At 47.5% G+C, this 6,898-nt stretch overlaps 1 pseudogene; it reads right to left on the minus strand.

The window, feature by feature from the left end:
* Positions 1–1,527: 1,527 nt before the first annotated feature.
* LOC108792764 overlaps positions 1,528–6,898 on the minus strand; it is a 15,215-nt pseudogene continuing 9,844 nt past the window's right edge.

Here is a 6,898-nt window from a genome sequence, read left to right on the forward strand (position 1 = left end):
CCTTTCCATAGACCTCCAGCATTGAGGCAGAAGACCTCTCCAGCTAATGGCGGTGTGAGGATCAGGTCTGAGGAGACAACATCCCTCAAATGGTAAGTGAGTCAGATATTATAGCGGCCCAAGCATGTAGACGGAGAGCCCTACGTGTTTCTACAGATATCCGTCCCATACAATACACAAGTACAGATTCCTGTAACAAGTCATCACTCCTAAAGACTCAAGACATTTGTTATAACTGCTCTATGAGACGGGTGACCTCCTCCAGTGGTGGACTTATCCTATTTAAGGGAATCTACACATTCGGACACAATTTGACAGATCGATAGGTCTTCCAGGATCTGGATTAGGGATGTTGGTTCCTATTGAGGATGCCAGATAAATGCCCCCAGAACAATTAGAGGGACAATGGGCTGAGGTCACCCCTGGCAGAGCAAAGACACGTTCCATCCACAATAGTAGTGATAATTGTAGCTAGGCCCAATGTGAGGAAAGGCTTCAAGTACTCACAATCCAGGGCAGCTGGTGCTGATGAGGGTATCAGGTGGCCGGAGCTGACAAGTGACAATAGATGGGCAGTAGATGGCCCGGATACCTGAGATCCATGTGGTGCTTCAGGAGCAGAAGCAGGGTGACCCTTCCTCTAGGCTTCATCAGTGTTGAGGAGTGTGGATCATGCAGCACTCCAGTCACAGGATGACATCAGCTTTCCATCCCTCAACCCCAAACCCTTCCCCCGAGATGTATGAGGAGGGGGAGGGGCGGCACCTCCAACAAGTACCAGCCGGAGATACAAAACTACTCAGACACGAGGAGAAGAATAAAACTAAAAAAAGGAATATAAGGAAAGAAAAGATTTAATAATATAAATCTGAAGAGAACTTTTATTAACCGTTTTACAATGAATATCATGATAAGAAGAATATAGGGACCCAACCAGCAGTGACACCCCCCTCCCCCTCCTTCTCTCACCTAGCACAGGAAGCCAGACACAACTTTGAGGACTTGAATGAACTCCTATTTCCTTATAAAGTGTTTCTTCCATTATAGAGATGAGAGGAGAGCCGAGTCATGTGATCTCTGAGGTGTCTATCAAGGTGTGCTTCTTCCCAGGGTGACATCTCTGACCATTTCCTGTACTCAGGACACTACACCTCCAGGGCTGTGCAGGCTTCTCTGATGTTTGGTAGGACGAGACTTCTGTGAGAAACGTTTCCCGTGCTCAGGGCAGGAAAATGGCCTCTTCCCTGTGTGAGGGTTTCTAACCATACCAGGATGAGATCCATGTTTCTTGGACCACACGACTCCTTGTTCCACCTTGATAATTCACATAGAACACCACTGTGGCTCTCAGCTCCAACACGTCTATGGACTGCCTGGACTTCCTAGCCCACCAGGTCCCCTGTACTGCGGCAGATCTAGGGACCCCCCTCCCCCAGCCTAATAGGAGCTGAAACATTGGGCGATACAACATATGTTCTGTTTGTCTGATGTTGACGCAATGCACAGTTGCAATGGCCTGGAGTGGAACTAAACAAAAGTGACTGCCTCGAAGGAGGCCACCATCAGCCCCAAGACTTGCATGGCAACCTGATAGAGGGTCGATCCCAGGACTAGAGGTACCGTGTCTGAGCCCACAAGTTCAGCAACTTCCTTTGAGGGAGGAGCACCGGACATTTCCCGCACTAGGATCAGGAATATGGCTTCTCGCCTTTGTGTAATCTCTTATGTGTCTTAAGAGAGGTCCTTCCTGTAAAACATTTACCGCACTCAGAGCAGGATTATGGTTTCTTGCACTTTTCCAATCTCTGATGTTTGGCAAGATTGCACTTAAGTGAAAAACTTTTCCCGCACTCGGAGCAGGAATATGGCTTCTCCCCCAAGTGCAATCTCTGATGACTGTAAAGAATGGCCTTCCGTGAAAAGCCTTTCCCACATTCTGGGCAGGAATATGGCTTCTCACCCGTGTGTGATCTCTGATGAGTGGAAAGATTGCTTTTCTGTGAAAAACTTTTCCCGCACTCAGGGCAGGAATATGGCTTCTCCCCCGTGTGTAATCTCTTATGTGAGTTAAGAGAGGACCATGTTATAAAACATTTACCGCACTCAGAGCAGGAATATGGTTTCTCACCCGTGTGCGATCTTTGATGTGTGGTAAGATTGCCCTTATGTGAAAAACTTTTCCCACACTCAGGGCAGGAATATGGCTTCTCACCTGTGTGTAATCTCTTATGTATGTTAAGAGTGGCCCAAGTTGTAAAACATTTCCCGCACTCAGAGCAGGAATGTGGTTTTTCGCACGTGTGTGTTCTCTGGTGTGTAGTAAGATTGCTCTTATGTATAAAACCTGTCCCGCACTCAGAGCAGGAGTATGGCTTCTCCCCCGTGTGCAATCTCTGATGAACGGAAAGATAACCCTTATGTGGAAAACCTTTCCCACATTCGGGGCAGGAAAATGCCTTCTCACCTGTATGTAATCTCTTATGTGTGTTAAGAGAGGTCCTTGCTGTAAAACATTTACCACACTCTGAGCAGGAATATGGTTTCTCGTCCGTGTGCGATCTCTGATGACTGGAAAGAGAACCCTTATGTGAAAAACCTTTCCCACACTCAGGGCAGGAATATGGCTTCTTGCCTGTGAGTAATCCCTTATGTGTGTTAAGAGAGGTCTTTGCTTTAAAACATTTACCAGAATCAGAGGAGGAACATTGTTTCTCGTCCGTGTGCGATCTCAGATGTTTGGTAAGGTTGCACTTAAAAGAAAAACCTCTCCCGCACTCAGGGCAGGAATATGGCTTCTCCCCCGTGTGAGATCTGTAATGTGTGACAAGTTCTGATTTACGAAGGAAACATTTTCCACACTCATAACAGTAAAGAAACTTGTCACCCATATGAGAACTCTGATGTACGCAAAGATCTGATTCAGAGCTAAAACTTTCCCCGCACTCAGCACAGGGAAATGTCTTCTCCTCCTGAATTCCGGCACCATCCCCCACAGGACGAGGTTGCTCAGAGTCAGAGGGATCCCATGCTCTATCCACACTGTGAAGTCCACCATCCATAGCTGAGCTCATTGTCTCTTCTCCCGCACAATCTGCTGTGATGTCCTCATCTTCCATCTTACAACCTGGAGATAAAGTCAGAGGATCCTTTGAGGGTTCCTCCATGGCGTGTCCTGGAAACATAGAAACACATGATGGAGAGATATGAGAGGGTTAGATGACTTCACTCAACATTCCATCTGGATCAGGAGGTCTGAGGGAGCAGATGTTCTATGTGGAGGTCCCAACCAGCTGGGACTCCTCCCCTCTTCAGTCAAAGGGCCTTTGGTCCTCCTCCCAGATCACTTCTACATTTACACAGCCCTGTCAGAGGTGGAGCCAATGGGGACTGGGAGGAGCCAATGGTGACCGGGAGGAGCGTGCTCTTCACCCAACCACAAGCCGAGGCACTGGGTCATGTGATGTCTGATGAAGAGAAGGATCAAAGTTCAGACCAATAGAGCCTTCACCACAGGCCTAGGCTTCTGGTGATGAGCAGCACTGGAGGGAGCTTGGAGAAGTATGTTCTCCTGGAAAGAGAAGTGTTTCAGTCTTTGTTACTTTTCATCCCAACAAGACTGATAAGAGTTTTATGTTTAGCTAGAAGTCTGCTGGAAGAAGAGGAACCGACCTAAGAAAGGCCCAATCTGTGTCCTCATATCTGTGCTCCTGGAACTAGGAGTGACACCCAACCCAATACTGCCAGCTGAGCCCCAGGACGGGTATCAGTACAGGGAGGTGACCATTACCAACCTACTATTGGCTGATATCACTCAGATCCCGCCCTACTCTGGACCAATCAGTGTGCAGGAACAGAGCAGAGATAACAGAAGAGTATATTATGGGTCACCTGTGCCAATCTTTGTAGGAGTGTCCTCCTCTTTCAGTGTCCTCATTGATCCATCTTCCTGTATGAGTGTCCTTGTCATTCCATCCTCCTCTTTGAATACCCTCATCATTCTGGGCTCCTCCGTATGTTGCTGATCATCCCTCACATACGTCTCTTCTACGTCACCCTCAACTTTCACCTTCATCAGATCTTCACCCTAAATCAACAGAATGGCAGAAAGTCTCATCTTGTAGAGTCCACACATCATCTCCACATGTCAGAGTCTTCAATCACTCAACTCCACCTACCTGATCATGGTGGGGGATGGTGAGATCCTCCTGTGTGGAATCCCGGGAATACAGAGGACATGGACATCTCTCTGGTGGGTTCCTCTTACTAGGTGGCTCCACCATAATGTTCTTGTGGAGATCCTTGTGTTCTTCAGAAAGCTCCTTCATCCCTCCATACTCCTCATCCTCCTCTTTATACTCTTCTTTCATATCATTATGATCCCCGAGGTTTCCAATCTGAATATATAATAAAACATTCATTGTATCAAACACGCTTCTGTACAATCATCATCATCAATATCACCGACACACAATGATACCGTCACCCTCCAGACACATCCCTTGTGTGTTCCTGGATCATGTCCCAGAATTCCCGGCACCGCTCACCTCTCCTCTCAGCAGCTCAGTCATCTTCTTGGTGACTTCTGGAACGTTCTCCATGTTGGGTCTCTCGGGTCTTAAGGAGTCACATGGAGGCACTGTGATGGTCAGCTGACCACTAGACTTCAGAAGAGGAAAACTCTGGATGGAGAAACCAATAGGAATATCATGTTAGAATCCCAGAATCCTCCTCACCTCTCCGGTCAGGTCTGTGTTGTATCGGTAGGGATAAGAGTGACGTCATGTGACTAGTGATGGTGGAACTTACTACTGAAGTCTATAGGAGGCGAATCCTGGAAAGAAATTCTCTCCATTTTTAAGGCTCATGGACAAGGGATTGTCATACAAGGGAGCTGGGCTCTGCTCTGGGGACATGTACCAATAACAACAATACCGTTCAGTGAGGAGATGACCTCCATTTTATGTGACTATGTAGAGTGACATGTATGCCTGTGTTGTAGGCCACATATGAGGAGGGAGAGATGAGGCATTTTTTTTTATTCAGATAGAAAAATTATATTGGATGATGTCAGAGACACAAAGCAGAAATATTACAGAGACCCGCTGCACATCATGTAAGCCTTTTTAGTAGGCCGCATTTGAGGTGTGAGGGACGAGGCACTTTTTAACTAAAATAAAAATTTCCTTAGATTGCGTCAGAGACACGAGGCAGAAATATTGTACACGAAGCAATGGATCAGTGGCAGGAGATGGTAATGGATGGCGGGCCAGCAGTGGCGGCAGGAGATGGTAATGGATGGCGGGCCAGCAGTGGTGGCAGGAGATGGTAATGGATGGCGGGCCAGCAGTGGTGGCAGGAGATGGTAATAGATGGCGGGCCAGCAGTGGTGACAGGAGATGGTAATGGATGGCGGGCCAGCAGTGGTGGCAGGAGATGTTCTTGGATAGAAGACGAGCAGCAGTAGCAGAAGATATTATCATTATACAGGATTCATGTAACGCCAACAGTTTGCGCAGCACTTTACAAAATGGAGGGAGACAGTTCAGTTACAATGCAATTTCAGTACAATAGGGTTAGGAGGGTACTTGTCGTAAGAGCTTACAATCTAGTAGGAGGGGCTAGAGATACAAAAGGAAATATTAGTGTAGACTGATTGGAAGAAGTAAAAGGACAGGTATGTTGAGGTGGGATAGTCTTCCCTGAAGAGATGAGAGTGCAATCTGACATTCCAAAAAGTCGGATAGAAGTGACACTTCAGGACCGATCGGCGGTTCCAGGGCGGATCGGATTCTCCTGCACATACCGTCTGCGATGCCGATCTGCGATGGAACAGCTGAGAAAGCGTTGGGATTCTTGACCTATTGGCGGTCACACATTCCACCGCCAAAAAAAAACTGGACGGGATTACGTTAAAATGTGTGACCACGTCACCGGTCACACGCTCTAACGCAGTCGCAAACTTTGATAGAACAAGCGGTCTTAAGAGTATGAGATTTCGGCTGTGAGGTTCCACATGTCCCAGAGCCCGCCATGTTTTCAACGGCTATTCGTTGCAGATGGGCGGGACATTGTCACAAAGGAACAAGGGGCCTCTCCTCGCTTTCCGGGGCACTTCCACGTGGACACACGATGCAGACACACACACAGATACTATATACTTTTACCTAGAACTCACTTATACATTTACAGAACTATTTTGTTATATTTTGCTGCGTGTCATTTATCGTCTAATCATTTGTAACTTTGTCATTAAACACATTTTTGAGTTTTATGCGAGAACGGGAGCAATGTTCTCATTTGGAACGTCTTCCACCCAATATCTTCCAGAGTACGATACAACAAAATCATATTCTACACAATGCCAGACGGCCTCTCAAAGGTGCTGCCACTTTGGCCTGAGGATGGACAACCTGCTTGCCACCTTCTGGCTGCACTTGAAGAACCTCGGCCTCTCCCTTTAGCAGGGATCTCAAGTCTCCCTGATGTTCAGGGAGTCTCCCTCTAATAGATAGCGGCTCCCTGATGTCTGCGAGAGAGGCATTTTCTCCCTGAAAGGTTTACTCTGAGTAAACCTTTCCGGTAAGATATCAGTGGGTAAGGTCAGAGTGAGGCTTGCCTCCTGGAGGAAGGTCATGTGATCTCTAGAGTAGCCTCAGAACGAGGCTTGCCTCCTGGGAGGAAGCTAATTTTATTACCAGCTATGGCGGTGGGGGGATTGAAGATGAGCTGCTTTGGTGCACATGACACCTCGGTGATGACGTGTAGTATGTTGGACCACCATAATGCGCGGTGATGTGCTGATAACAAAGGGCGGCTTTGTATGTGTCACCAACAAGAAGAGGAAGATGTCAGTGACGTCACCGGACTCCTCCCCCCTCCGTTAGCCGACGGAGCCACT

The sequence above is a fragment of the Nanorana parkeri genome, unplaced genomic scaffold, assembly GCF_000935625.1.
Source record: "Nanorana parkeri isolate BGI_ZX_2015 unplaced genomic scaffold, ASM93562v1 scaffold680, whole genome shotgun sequence".
NCBI lineage: Eukaryota > Metazoa > Chordata > Amphibia > Anura > Dicroglossidae > Nanorana > Nanorana parkeri.